General features: G+C 39.9%; 1 protein-coding gene across 1 annotated transcript in view; it reads left to right on the top strand.

Annotated features, from left to right (window-relative positions):
• GNAI3 (G protein subunit alpha i3) overlaps nt 1-15,587 on the top strand; it is a 47,599-nt gene that overhangs the window by 13,041 nt on the left and 18,971 nt on the right. The window lies entirely within an intron of this gene.

The following is a 15,587-nucleotide window of genomic DNA, read 5'->3' as shown; positions in this document are numbered from 1 at the left end:
AATTGAAACTGAATTGAAATTGTAGACAACTGAATTTATATTGTGTTATTGGTGAATTTTTAAAGTTGGTGTTTGCATTTAATAGGCATTTAGAAAAGTGCTGTATGCTGCCATCAATGTTTGAGACTTAGGTAGTGATATGATTCTAATATTTTTAAATGTGAAAATTGATGAATGGATGTAACATTACAGTTAACTTTGTAGGACATCACTGCTATGAATTATTTGTATGGGTTAAATGTGTATTTCACATTTCTGTCTCACAAGAAAATTTTGAGGCAGAGCTAGCTGGTAAGAAATGTGCCTATTCAAAAATAGTTTTCAGTCAGGTCACATGTACATACCATGTAATTACAGTGACTTTATGTTGCTCTGCTCTCAAAGAAATAAAAGGAAAGTTACTCACCAGAAGCCAGGATTAGAATATTGCAGCAGTCAGAAAATGAACCCCCTTCTTGCTTGCAAATGACTGATCCCTTAAGCACACTTGTTATATTTCATAAAAGTGAAGAGAGCCTACTTCCCCCTTTTAATTGACTTGTTGTCCAAAGAAAACACATGATCTTTAGTAACACTGTTCATATTCTCAAGTGAAAGTATTTTGAGGAGAGCTACTTGGCTAAGTGAGCTGCCTCTTTTTTTTTTTTTTTTTTAATATTTTGTCCCCATTTAGGTGGTTTATGAATGTTAACTTTCTACTTTGTGGTTTATAATATGGCTTGTAAAATGATAGGATCAAGTCCATGAAAGATGTGAAGCTGAACAAACCCTACACCACTGTGTAAGCAAGACATATTTTGGTTGTTAGAGATTAAAAAAAAAATTCTCCCCATCCCTTATTGAGTATTTACCTTCTAGAAATATTTAATGAAAAAGTAATTGATACTAGGAGGAGACACATAGGTAACTTCAGTTAACTGGTAATGTTTAACTTTTTATATTGAGTGATAGGTACACATATATTTGTTTTGTCTCGCACATGTCATAAATATCTCTTCTCATATTCAGTATTTAATTGAAGCAACTTAAAAAGGTTTAAAGGCCAGGACGACCCCATGGACTGTAGCCTACTGGGCTCCTCCGTCCGTGGGATTTTCCAGGCAAGAGTACTGGAGTGGGTTGCCATTTCCTTCTCCAAGGAAAGGGGTAATTGATTATAATTAGCTTTTTAAGCCAGTTCCATTCAAAGTGGTGGTCATGGTGGTTTTGTTTTGTTGGGTCACAAGGGATAGAAAACTCAAACTAGCTTAGAGTTGAAGAGGGGAATTACTGTTAAACTAGAGATAGATTTATGAAAGTGCAGGAAGAGCTGAAGAATCAGGCTGCAGAAACTGAAGCAGTGCTGGCATTGGCCACCTGCTGTCTGCCTTTATTCTGTTTCTCATTGTCTTCATGGTCCACTGTTTCTGCCTCTTTTTACTTTGTCTTTACTGATTCTCCTTTGTGTCTTCCTCTCCCTTTTGTCTCCTTGGTCCCATACATTCTCTCTTGCCTCAGTTATTTTTAGTGTCTTTTTGTGCAGTCTCTCTCATGACATCTCTGAGTCTCTGTGTGCATTTGTTTATACTGTTTTCTCTCCAGACCAACTTTCTGAATCCTTTCCTTTATGGGGGGACTTCCCTCATGTCTCAGACGGTAAAGAATCTGCCTGCAGTGCAGGAGACCTGGTGGGTTCGATCCCTGGGTCAGGACAATCCCCTGGAGAAGGGAATGGCAACGCACTCCAGTCTTCTTGCCTGGAAGATTCCATGGACAGAGGAGCCTGGCAGGCTACAGTCCGTGGTGTTGCAAAGAGTCAGACACGACTGAGCGACTAACATACCTTTTTGGTGTTGATGTGCTATAATGGTAGTCTAAGTTTTCACACATTATGACCTTGTAGTTTAGGATGACTTTTTCTGTGTTTTCTAGTGCAGAGTCCTCCAATAATTGACTCATTGAAATGGCAACCCACTCCAGTATTCTTGCCTGGAAAATCCCATGGACAGAGGAGCCTGGTAGGCTGCAGGCCATGGGATTGCAAAGAGTCGGGTATGACTGAGCGACTTCACTCACTCACTCCAGTAACAGCACATTGAGTGGCCTATCAACAAAATCTTTGCCAAACGTGAGAATGGACATTCTCAGCACCATGGGATAAAACGGTCATGAAATACAATCATGGCTACCGCAACTGCTGACTTTCAATGCCCATGAAAGGAGTTCAGGGTGAAAATCATAAATGAGGCACTCTGTGCTCTGGGAAAAACTGTCAGAACAGGCCTTCAGATAGTTAGATCCTTTCAGGAAAAGATTTTATGAGTTCCAATTCTTGCATCTTTTCATACCTAGAGAAATACTGATGTCATTAATGGTGACATCTGCTTTGGCTATTAAGGAAAATTTTACAGTTAAAAAGTCAAAATAGAGTGAGTGGCTATGGTTCAGACAGGGCTTCTCTTGTAGCTCAGTCGGTAAAGAATCTGCCTGTAGTGCAGAAGACCCGGGTTTGATCTTGAGTTGGGAAGATGCCCTGGAGAAGGAAATGGCAACCCACTCCAGTATCTTTGCCTGGAAAATCTCATGGACAGAGGAGCCTAGTGGGCTGCAGTCCATGGGGCACAACTGAGCGACTAACACTAACACACTCATCTTTTGGAGCTGGGTCACACAGGGTGTAGGCCTTCTGTCAGGCTGTGACTGGGTGGGTCCTGTGTGAGGTATTTACTGATTATCCAGTCATAGAGAGGGGCATGGCCCAGATCCTGTAGACCCCAACCCCTTAATGAAATAGGGATGTCTCCAGAAGAGGTTATGGGCAGGCAGGTACTCTTAATATATCAGTTAAGTTTAATAAAAATTTCTTAGTGCACTTCTAGTCTCTTTGGTGATTGGGATATAGTTACTTCCTAGAAAAATCTTTCTCAGAGAGGAGACCCTTTATCTTTGTCCTCTTCACAACTCACTGCCATCTTTTATTGTTAAGATATTCATTCATTCATTCATTCATTCAGTGAACAAATATGTAATGAGCACTCATAACATTTCTTACACTCTTTCAGGTATTGGATATAGAGTGGACAGGACAGATTGATAGCAGTTAATTTCACTGAAGTGGATAATGGGTATAAGAGAGCTGGAACAGGGTTTGAGAATAAAGTTTAGAGGGGAATAGGGAGAATAGGGGGCTTCCCTGGTGGCTCAGATGGTAAAGAATCTGCGTGCAATGCAGGAGACCTGGGTTTGATCCCTGGATTGGGAAGATTCCCTGGAGGAGGGCATGGCAACCCACTCCAGTATTCTTGCCTGGAGAATCCCATGGGCAGAGGAGCCTGGTGGGCTACAGTCCATGGGGTCGCAAAGAGTCGGTCATGACTGAGCGCCTAAGTACAGCTCAGGGAGAATAGGAGACTTGTGAGTGAGTCCAAATTTATTGTCAAGTATAGTTGTGAGGTGAGAGTTGAAGGCGTAACCACGAATGGGTGTGGGGCTGACTAAAGGTAGCAGAGGAATGGAAATGTCCTGTTTCTGTTAACTGCCCACATTGAAAATTCCATCTATGGGAACTGGCATTTGCAAAATGTGATTAGGCAACCACTGAATCTCATAGAAACTCAAGCCATTTTCCCCACAGTTATTACGTGTCTACTCTGTCCTAGAATGTGCTCTAGATTGGGGATAGAGACACAAAAAGAAGGCAGTGTTTTTGTGCTTTCAAGGATCATGCTTTTGAGTTTAGGGCTAGTGGAATACTAAACAGACCCCAACCCAAATAATTAAAATAATTTGTTCAAGTATTAGTGTTTTGGTGTTTGACATTAGCCTGTGTAGGATCAGATTGAACCTGGTCAGGGTCACTTTGAAGGAGAATTACATAGATGTGGAAGGATTTTCAGGTTGTACCAAAAAGTTTACCATTTTAATCGAAATTAAGAAAAACCCATTAGCAGTTTATGAGATTAGGAGCTGGAAAGAGAGTCAAAATTTTTTTTCTTATTGAGTAGCCAGAGCTGGCTAGAGATGAAATGAGATGATGTGACTGGGAAGCACAGTTTGGGGCTTAATTTTGGAAATTAACCTCTAGGGCTGATGCTGAAAGGGAATAATCTGTGCCAGCCATCAGAGCAGGGAGTATTAATTGACTGTGTTCAGAGGGAATAGGGGAGGCTTCAGCAAAGAGTTGAGTTTGAATTGAATAGTAATTTCAAGAATGTTTAAATGCAGAAGACTGGCATGCTTAGAGGGACAGTGGGCTGGGGTAAAAAATTATATTTTAGGTTAAGGAAACTGGTTAATTTCACAAGAAAAATAGATCTAACTTCTCCTGTAAGACCATAAATTCCTAAACTTATTTGTCTTTGAAGTTTCAGTGTCTAGCAGTGCCAGGCAATGCAAGATATGTTTGTGTTTTTTTGTTTGTTTCAAAGGCTGAATAACAATTTTTGTTTGTTCTGTGACGTTTTCCCCATCTGTAATTTTGCTAACCATTTCTTTTACTGAGTTAGAAAGCTGGAAACTAGTCTTTGTGTTAAGTATCGTACCTTGAAAAGCATGTTGGATGAAATGTCAGTTTTTTACCTTAATCTGAATTTTTATTCTGTTAGCTACTTTTGCCTTAATAGAAAGGAATCAGTATGAACAATAGATAATCTTTTTTAAAACATTTATTTTTAATTGAAGGATAATTGCTTTACAGTATTGTGTTGATTTATGCCAAACATCAACATGAGACCCCTCCCACAATAGATAATCTTATTGGAAATAGCATGACTTGTGCATCTGTGATCTTTAGTTATAGATATTCACTTTTTTTATGAATAGTAATCAACTTGAATGTTATTCTAGTTTGAGACTGTATAAATACAGAGTATCCTTGAGCATGATTATAGGAGCTTGGCTGCTAGACAGCTCTTACCTTCTCACTGTTGTTGCGCTCTTTAATTCTTTCTGCTCTTTGTTCCTTCTTGACTAGAGTGCATAATTGGAGAACATGCTGATCACAGTATTATGGTAGTACTGTGGATTGCTGGATTAATAGGAAGATGTGGCTCCATGGTTTGATTTGAAGCCTCTATGTAGCCTGTCTTTAGTATTATAATACAGTCATTGAATATTAGCATACAGCCATAAAGCACATTGAGGCCAAAATCCTTCACCTTTTATGTATAAGGAAACTGGACATTAAATTAGGTGACTTGCCCACAGTCACAAGCTAGTCATGGCAGAGCTAGCACCAAAGTCTCCTCTTGCATAGAGTGTGTTACTACGTGGCTGCCCTGGTGGCTCAGATGGTAAAGAATCTCCCTGCAGTGTGGGAGACCCAGGTTCGATCCCTGGGTTGGGAAGATCACCTGGAGAAAGGCATTTGACTAAAAAAATCTTTTTATGTGCCTGAGTTGTAAATGAAAGGTGAAAATAATTTAGAAAGAAAAATAAAATGTACCAACCAAGCTTTCAATTTGCTGTGGGAGAGACGCTGTCTATACCTGTTCCAGTCATATGTTCCCATAGTCTGATTTTGGAGGCCTCTGGAGAGTCCATGAGCTGTATCTTGGTCCAGCACTGGCTAGAGGGTTATCCAAAAATAGTGACATGCTGGGGGCTGTGGACACCTCTAGAAAGTGGGTTACGCTGCAGCTGTAATCCTGGGCTTTTAGAAGTTTCATGATTTCTCCACAGAAACAAGTATTTGAAAGGAAAAGAGATTTTTCAGGTGCCACTGGAGTAACTACTAGTATATGAGGTAGAAGAAGGTAGTAGTGCAGAGACCTGTGGGGAAGCCTAAAGAAACAGCTGCAGAGGTGCAGATGGGTGAGAAGTGTGGGAGAAGAGCTAGCAGACAGGAGAATCTAGAACTGAAAATAAATTTAAGGAAGAAAGTGTCTTTGTTCCTCAGGGTGGGGCAGAGAAAATGACTAATGCTTTGATGTAGTTTGCTATAGCTTTTAGGTTGTAAGTTGCTGTTTAAGTGTGTGAATCCAGATTCTGTCTATAGTATTGTTGTGAGAGAGCAGCTAAGTAGTTACACCATTTCTACTGCGATTTTGGAAGGCAGCTATGCTCACCGCTGTACAACCAACGCTCTACTGCGATTTTGAATCAACATCAATATCCAATATCCAACAAGTTTTTATTAAGTTAAGCTCTTTGGGCCTTAACATCACTTGGTGGTACTCAGAACAGAGAAAACAACATTCATAAATAATGGCTAGTTAAAATTTATTGAATACCTAATATGTACTGGGCACTGCTCTAAGAACCTCCTATGGACCCCTGTTTTATAGATGAAGAAATTTATTATACCTGATGGCACACAAATATGAAAGAGCATAATAAACTCACGTACCTTCTTTGGGCTGACTTTAAAGTTTTCTTTTAGTCAAAAGTGAAAGAGAAAAAGAGGAGGTATCAGGTGACATGGTGTTTTTGAGCGTCAGCCATCTTTCAGGGTTAATTTTTAAAATCAGTGTGTATGTAAGCAAAATGTGTTTACTGACATGTAATGATTTATTTATGCTAGTGATTCACTGACCTTAAAAAAGAAAACCTGCAAAGAAATCATCACCACCTCTTACTTTTTACACCCATAATATAATATATGTTGTGGGAAGAAATAGAGAGGGCCTGTGATTTGAAACCTGCTCTCAAGGAGCTCCTTAAAAGTGAAATTTAGAATATATTTAGGTAATTGCAGTGATTTTTACAGTAGAGTATGTACTGGTAAATTGTTTTTGGTTTTACAGTGTTGGTGATTGTGTGCACTAAGCTGTGCACGTTTCTTTCTTGTTCTGTTTGACAGTTTATAACATGATTTTTAAATTATTAATAATTCTATTCCTTTATTCTCTGCAGACTGCCTTGCTTCTTTTATTGAGAACAGGGCCATCTAACTTAGTTATTTGTCTTCATTTTCTCTCAAAAATCTCTATAACTTCAGCTCTCAGCCTTTTTTCCTTTTTATATAGGATGTCCCTTAGATAAATATTGTTATAAGGATAAACCTTTTAAGCCGAACTTATCCCATTCCTTCCTGTCTCTGGAAACTTTGAGATTTTTCCCCTGTATATCTGTCGCCTGCCCAGTTCTGCCTCTTCTGCCTACAAAGTCATCTTCAGTTCCTTCCTCTCCAAGCCATGGAGTCGGTCTTTGCAATTCCTTTATGTTTACTCCATTCTTTATATCCTTACTGTTGAAGATTGGAGATAGTTAAATGAATCTCTCCTTAAATTTGATGAATTTTGAAGGAAGATATGTAAAAAGATGAAGATAAAATTAGGAAGTTTCAAACACCACGTGTATATTGGGGGAAGAAGGTGAGACAAGGGAAGCAGTTTAGGGAAAACCTAAGAGTGAGAAGTTATTAGAGAGCTTACTATTGAAGCAGGGAAGCACAGAGGATTGAGGTGAAAGTAAAGAGTTCAAACTAGTAAGAAAAAGGCTTATAGAAAATGTTACAAGAATTTGGAGAATTATTAAACTGATTTTTTTTTTTAATAGAGCCATTTGGAGATGATGAGAAGGAAGAGGGGCCTTAAACTAGAAGTTTGAGAAAATTATAGCAGTAACATACAATAGATGTAATGTCAGGCTCAGATATGTGAAGAATAGAAAGGATTAATTTGAGAAATGCATAAGAAAAAGATTTTGTTACAGCCAGATGTAAAGAGAGAAGGGTGAGTGGCTTCCAGATGACTCTTAGATTTCATACTTGGAAGAAACATAAGATGGTGGTGCTTTTCATAGTGATCTAGAAACTGAATGGGGCAAAGACTTGGTATAAAGTGATTCTTTTCTTGTATGAAGTGCCATGGAATGCCCACTGAAACAGATCCTGTGCTTAGTTCTATGGTAAGAGGTGCTTTCTTTTAAGGAATAGAACTAGATGCCTGATAAAAACCTGTATGTTGTGTGATAATGTTGTATGATAAAGAAAAGACAAACTGACAATTTATGAGTAACTTTGGAAAAACATGAGAGAGAGCAACATTTTAAAAAATCAGCACCTTCATAGCGTAGAACTTAGTGGGATGAGTAGAAATTGATTCTGAGATTAATAAACTTATTCACTCAAAATAATCCAACATTAGTGATTGAAATGCTGTTTTCATTATATAAAAGAATGGTACACATTACTTCATTAATCACTACTTTTCATAGTTAATTTTGTAGTTGTTGCTAACATAGGATAATCTGGGAATCGTGTGTTTGAGACTATATAAAATGTACCTGGTATGCTTTTGTATTCTCTTCCTCAGAATGAAATCATTAAGGTTTTTTTAGATATGCATGGGCAAAATCACTTCTTTCCAATACTGCTGTTCAGTTCAGTCGCTCAGTCATGTCTGACTCTTTGCGACCCCCTGAACTGCAGCACTCCAGGCTTCCCTGTCCATCATCAACTCCTGGAGCCTACTCAAACTCATATCCATCCAGTTGGTGATGATATCCAACCATTTCATCCTCTGTCGTCCCCTTCTCTTCCTGCCTTCAATCTTTCCCAGCATCAGGGTTTTTTCAAATGAATCAGTTCTTCCCATCAGGTGGCCAGAGTATTGGAGTTTCAGCATCAGTCCTTCCAATGAATATTTAGGACTGATTTCCTTTAGGATGGACTGGTTGGATCTCTTTGCAGTTCAGGGGACTCTCAGGAGTCTTCTCCAACACCACAGTTCAAAAGCGTCAATTCTTCAGTGCTCAGCTTTCTTTGTAGTCCAACTCTCACATCCATACATGACCACTGGAAAAACCATAGCTTTGACTAGACAGAGCTTTGTTGGCAAAGTAATGTCTCTGCTTTTTAATATGCTGTCTAGGTTGGTCATAGCTTTTCTTCCAAGGAGAAAGCACCTTTTAATTTCATGGCTGCACCTACCATCTGCACTGATTTTGGAGCCCCCCAAAATAAAGTCTGCCACTGTTTCCATTGTTTCCCCATCTATTTGCCATGATCTTCGTTTTCTGAATGTTGAGCTTTAAGCCAACTTTTTCACTCTCCTCTTTCACTTTCATCAAGAGGCTCTTTAGTTCCTCTTCACTTTCTGCCATAACGGTGGTGTCATCTGCCTATCTGAGGTTATTGATATTTCTCCCGGCAGTCCTGATTCCAGCTTGTGCTTCATCCGGCCCAGCATTTCGCATGATGTACTCTGCATATAAGTTAAATAAGCAGGGTGACAATATACAGCCTTGATGTACTCCTTTCCCAATTTGGAACCAGTCTGTTGTTCCATGTGCAGTTCTAACTGTTGCTTCTTGTCCGGCATACTGATTTCTCAGGAGGGAGGTCAGGTGGTCTGGTATTCCCATCTCTTGAAGAATTTTCCAGTTTGTTTTGATCCACACAGCCAGAGGCTTTGGCATAGTCAATAAAGCAAAAGTAGATGTTTTTCTGGAATGCTCTTGCTTTTTTGATGATACAGTTTGATGTATGGCAATCTGAACTCTGGTTCCTCTGCCTTTTCTAAATCCAGCTTGAACATCTGGAAGTTCACGGTTCACATACTGTTCAAGCCTCCTGGCTTGGAGAATTTTGAGCATTACTTTGCTAGTGTGTGAGATGAGTAAGGCTGTGCGGTAGTTTGAACATTCTTTGGCATTGCCTTTCTATGGGACTGGCATGAAAACTGACCTTTCCCAGTCCTGTGGCCACTGCTGAGTTTTCCAAATTTGTTGGCATATTGAATGCAGCACTTTCACAGCATCATCTTTTATTTGAAATAGCTCAACTGGAATTCCATCACCTCCACTAGCTTTGTTTGTAGTGATGCTTCCTAAGGCCCACTTGACTTCACATTTCAGGATGTATGTGAAGGATGTCTGGCTCTAGGTGAGTGATCACACCATCGTGATTATCTGGGTCATGAAGATCTTTTTGTATAGTTCTTCTGTGTATTCTTGCCACCTCTTAATATCTTCTGCTTCTGTTAGGTCCATACCATTTCTGTCCTTTATTGTGCCCATCTTTGCATGAAATGTTATCTTGATATCTCTGATTTCTTGAAGAGATCTCTAGTCTTTCCCATTCTATTGTTTTCCTCTATTTCTTTGCATTGATCACCGAGGAAAGCTTTCTCATCTCTCCTTGCTGTTCTCTGGAACTCTGCATTTAGATGGGTATATCTTTCCTTTTCTCCTTTGCCTTTTGTTTCTCCTCTTTTCACAGCTACTTGTGAGGACTCCTCACACAACCATTTTGCCTTTTTGCATTTCTTTTTCTTGGGGATGGTTTTGATTACTGTCTCCTGTACAGTGTCAGAACCTCTGTCCATAGTTCTTCAGGCACTCTATCAGATCTAATCCCTTGAATCTATTTGTTACTTCCACTGTATAATCAAAAGGGATTTGATTTAGGTTGTACATGAATGGTCTAGTGGTTTTCTCTACTTTCTTCAATTTAAGTCTGAATTTTGCAATAGGAAGTTCATGATCTGAGCCACAGTCAGCTCCCAGTCTTGTTTTACCTCTCTGTTTTTGGCTACAAAGAATATAATCAACCTGATTTTGGTGTTGACCATCTGGTGATGTCCATGTGTAGAGTCTTCTCTTGTGTTGTTGGAAGAGGGTGTTTGCTATGACCAATGTGTTCTCTTGGCAAAACTCTGTTAGCCTTTGCCCTGCTTAATTTTGTACTCCAAGGCCAAATTTGCTGTTACTCCAGGTATGTCTTGAGTTCTGACTTTTGCATTCCAGCCCTCTGTAATGAAAAGGACACCTTTTTTGGGTGATGGTTCTAGAAGATCTTGTAGGTGAGGTCTTCACAGGACCATTCAACTTCGGCTTCTTCACTACCGTAAGAAAGTTCTTTGTGTGCTACTTGCTTATTACTATTTTAGTGTCACCTCTGATTGTCAATTAAGTGGTAAGAACAGAGATAAAACCATATATAAATGTTCTTTTTGATTCTGTAAAAATGTAGATATCTGGAATTTTAAAATGATTTGAACGTTATTTTAACCAACAATTTTGGTTGATAAAGTTGAGAAATATTAACAACAGATTATAAAGGATTATGCTTTTAAAACAACATAAAACAAAAGTTATTCATCTGTTCAACATTACTTACCTATGTAACCAATTTATATCAAGCGCAGTTCTAGACCCTGGGAATACAAGGATGAGCAAAGATTCATGGAGCTTATATTTTGTGGAGAAGACAGGAAATGAACAAATAAATAATGTGAGGAAGTGATTGGTAGTTTGTAAAAAATAACAGAGTAAAGGGAGAGAATGTGATCAAGTGGGGGCTGTTTTGATAGATTAGTCAGGGAAGGCTGTTTTGAGGGAAGTAGAAACCTGGATGCAGAAGATATTGCAAAAATTTATCCCAGGCAGAAGGAATGGTAAATGTGAAAATCATGAGTCAGGATCTAGCTCATTGAGAACCAGTTCGGTATGCTGGAGGAAAAGCAAGAAAGCTGGTCTGACAAGTGCAGAGAACAAAGTGTAGAATAACAGGAATTGAGGGTGAAGAAGCAGGCAGGGGCTGGAGCATATTGGGCCTTATTGCCCGTGAATTTGATTTTGAGTGTAATTGGACATTATAGGAGAGTTTGGGGACAGAGTTGTGACAAGGTCTGATTTACATTTTACAAAATTCATTCCAGCTACTGAGTGGAAAACTGACCATAGGAAAGGTGAGATCTGAAGCATTCAACCATTTGGGAGTCTTTTGCAGTGATCTAGGTCTATGATTTCCAGTATGCTCATGACCATCCATTGTGGTGCAAGAAGAAACTGTTAGAGCTGTATATTTATATTTATTTTTAAAGTTAAGCTCTACTAATTCAGTATACATATCTGTCCTGGCACCCACATTCCATCTGTATATTAGCTGCATGTCACCAGTTTTGGCCTGAGCAGGTGGGTAAATGCTGATGTCATTTACTGAGAAGAGACAACATGGTAGAGCAAGGTTTGTGTGAGGATAAGGGTGGGGAGGCAGTAACTCATTTTGGACATTGTGAGATGTCTACTAGAAATATGAGATTATCAGGTAAGTGATTTACATTTATGACACTGGAGTCAAGGTTAGAAGCCAGGATTTAGATTAGAGGTTGAGAATCATTAGGAAAGAGGCAGTGTACAAGAACTTTGGAACCATCCTGTGTAAATGCAGTTTTCAACTTTGGCATTCACTATGTAATGGTGGACAAGTTAATTTGACATCTCCATAAAATGGAGATGGTAATAATATGTACGTCACTGGGTTATTGTGAGGATTAAATAAGTTAACACAAACAGAGTGTTTGAACAGTGTCTAGCATGTATTATTCAGTGGATGTTAACTATTACCAATTTATGAATGGTGTTTAAAACTGTGAGGTTAGATGAGATGGCCTAGAGAGTGAATGTAGGTAGAGAAACCATCCAGGGAAGGAGCCCTGAAGCAATACAACCTTTAGAATTCAGAGGCAGGAGGTGGGACACTGAGAAGGAGTGGAGTAGGAGTCAGACCAGTAGGATGTGGGTTCTAGTAGCTGCCTAGTGAAGAAAATATTTCAGGAGGAGTCATCAACTTGGACAAATTCTGCTTTTGAGGGTTTGAGTAAGATGAGGACTGAGAGTTGACCATTGGATTTGTTAAGATGGAAGTTACTGAAGACACTGAGAAGTGGTTTCAGTTGAGTAGTGCATAAACACCTGATTGGAATAGGTTAAGGAGAATTAGGGGCACAGACTTGGCCAAAATGTGTGTGTATATATATATACACACACACAACTCAGAGGGTTGTGTGTATGAGAGGGTTTGGGTATGAGAGGAAGAGAGAAAATGAAGTGGTAGCTAGAGAAAGATTTGTGGAGTCAAGAAAAGGTAGGAAGTGGGGTGTGTTTGAGGGACTTCCCAGGTGGCACTAGTGGTAAAGAACCTGCCTGCCTGCCAATGCAGAAGACATGGGTTCGATCCCTGGGTGAGAAAGATCCCCTGGAAGAGGGCATGGTAACCCACTCCAGTATTCTTGCCTGGAGAATCCCATGGACAGAAGAGCCTAGTGGACTACAGTCATTGGGATCGCAAAGAGACACAGCTGAAGTGACTTAACACGCATGCATGCATGGGGTGTGTTTGTACTGATTATAAGATGGAAGGTAATATAGCAAGTTTGTATACTGATGAGAGTAAACCAGTGGGTAGAGAAAACTCAATGTTGTTTGAGGGACATGGAATAATTGTAGCAGCCAAGACACTGAGTAGGTAAAATAAGGTGGAAAAGTGCAAAGTTGGAGGGGTTAGTCTTAGATATACTGGCAGAGATAGTTCATCCAGTGATGAAGGTAGAGAAGATTAATGGAGGTGCAGATAGACGAGGTGGCAAGAATACACAGAAGAACTATACAAAAGATCTTCATGACCCAGATAACCACGATGGTGTGATCACTCACCTAGAGCCAGACATCCTTCACATACATCCTGAAATGTGAAGTCAAGTGGGCCTTAGGAAGCATCACTACAAACAAAGCTAGTGGAGGTGATGGAATTCCAGTTGAGCTATTTCAAATAAAAGATGATGCTGTGAAAGTGCTGCATTCAATATGCCAACAAATTTGGAAAACTCAGCAGTGGCCACAGGACTGGGAAAGGTCAGTTTTCATGCCAGTCCCATAGAAAGGCAATGCCAAAGAATGTTCAAACTACCGCACAGCCTTACTCATCTCACACACTAGCAAAGTAATTCTCAAAATTCTCCAAGCCAGGAGGCTTGAACAGTATGTGAACCGTGAACTTCCAGATGTTCAAGCTGGATTTAGAAAAGGCAGAGGAACCAGAGTTCAGATTGCCATACATCAAACTGTATCATCAAAAAAGCAAGAGCATTCCAGAAAAACATCTACTTTTGCTTTATTGACTATGCCAAAGCCTCTGGCTGTGTGGATCAAAACAAACTGGAAAATTCTTCAAGAGATGGGAATACCAGACCACCTGACCTCCCTCCTGAGAAATCAGTATGCCGGACAAGAAGCAACAGTTAGAACTGCACATGGAACAACAGACTGGTTCCAAATTGGGAAAGGAGTACATCAAGGCTGTATATTGTCACCCTGCTTATTTAACTTATATGCAGAGTACATCATGCGAAATGCTGGGCCGGATGAAGCACAAGCTGGAATCAGGACTGCCGGGAGAAATATCAATAACCTCAGATAGGCAGATGACACCACCGTTATGGCAGAAAGTGAAGAGGAACTAAAGAGCCTCTTGATGAAAGTGAAAGAGGAGAGTGAAAAAGTTGGCTTAAAGCTCAACATTCAGAAAACGAAGATCATGGCAAATAGATGGGGAAACAATGGAAACAGTGGCAGACTTTATTTTGGGGGGCTCCAAAATCAGTGCAGATGGTAGGTGCAGCCATGAAATTAAAAGGTGCTTTCTCCTTGGAAGAAAAGCTATGACCAACCTAGACAGCATATTAAAAAGCAGAGACATTACTTTGCCAACAAAGCTCTGTCTAGTCAAAGCTATGGTTTTTCCAGTGGTCATGTATGGATGTGAGAGTTGGACTACAAAGAAAGCTGAGCACTGAAGAATTGACGCTTTTGAACTGTGGTGTTGGAGAAGACTCCTGAGAGTCCCCTGAACTGCAAAGAGATCCAACCAGTCCATCCTAAAGGAAATCAGTCCTAAATATTCATTGGAAGGACTGATGCTGAAACTTCAATACTCTGGCCACCTGATGGGAAGAACTGATTCATTTGAAAAAACCCTGATGCTGGGAAAGATTGAAGGCAGGAAGAGAAGGGGACGACAGAGGATGAGGTGTTGGGATGGCATTGCTGATGTGACGGACATGAGTTTGAGTAGGCTCCGGGAGTTGGTAGAGGGAAGCCTGGAGTGCTGCAGTCCATGGGATTGTAAAGAGCTGGACATGACTGAGTGACTGAACTGAACTGAGATAGATTGAAGGGTTTGGTCATGGGAAAATGAGATAATTTTTTCAGAGTGCTTTACTTTTTCCCATAAGAAGGAGGTGGAATCGTTAGCTGAGAGTCAGAGTGGGAAGGGGTTTGTAAAGTTTGAGAGAGAGGAGGTGGTGTCAGATAGGCATCTTGGGGAGTAAGAGAGAGTTCACTAGGGAAGTGCAGGTGGAATGTCAGGGAGTTCCGGGGCCCCATCTGAGGTTATTAAAGTGATTCCAGGTGGCTGAGGAGGGAAATGTGATTTTGAGGGAATATACAGAGGAAAGGTGGTAGAGACAATGCCCCCTTTGCTTGTGTTTTGAACTCTTTAGTTATGGCCGAGAATTGACTGTTGGATTTGTTAAGATGGAAGTTTCTTCTCAGGTTCATTGATACAGACAGAGGAATTAGTGGAAGTCAATAGCCAAAAAATAATCATTTCCTTTTTGCCTGTATTCAGTATCTGTATCATGCATGATGTTTCATGTAGATGAAGAGTTTGTAGAGGTGTTTCTGTTGCCATATCTCCTTTAGAGTGCCTGCTTTACACAAGTTATATCACGATGACACTGGGACACTTTCAATGAATTATATTTGGTTGCTGAAGAAAGTAAAAATATATATGTATATATATGTGTGTGTGTGAAATCTTTAATGGAGAAGCTTTGTAGTTTTTCCTGATAGAAAAACCTCATCAAAGTTTTCCCTGGGACCTG

Source organism: Oryx dammah, unplaced genomic scaffold (assembly GCF_014754425.2).
Source record: "Oryx dammah isolate SB20612 unplaced genomic scaffold, SCBI_Odam_1.1 HiC_scaffold_28, whole genome shotgun sequence".
In the NCBI taxonomy this organism is placed as follows: domain Eukaryota; kingdom Metazoa; phylum Chordata; class Mammalia; order Artiodactyla; family Bovidae; genus Oryx; species Oryx dammah.
This window is presented reverse-complemented; position numbering and strand designations above follow the sequence as displayed.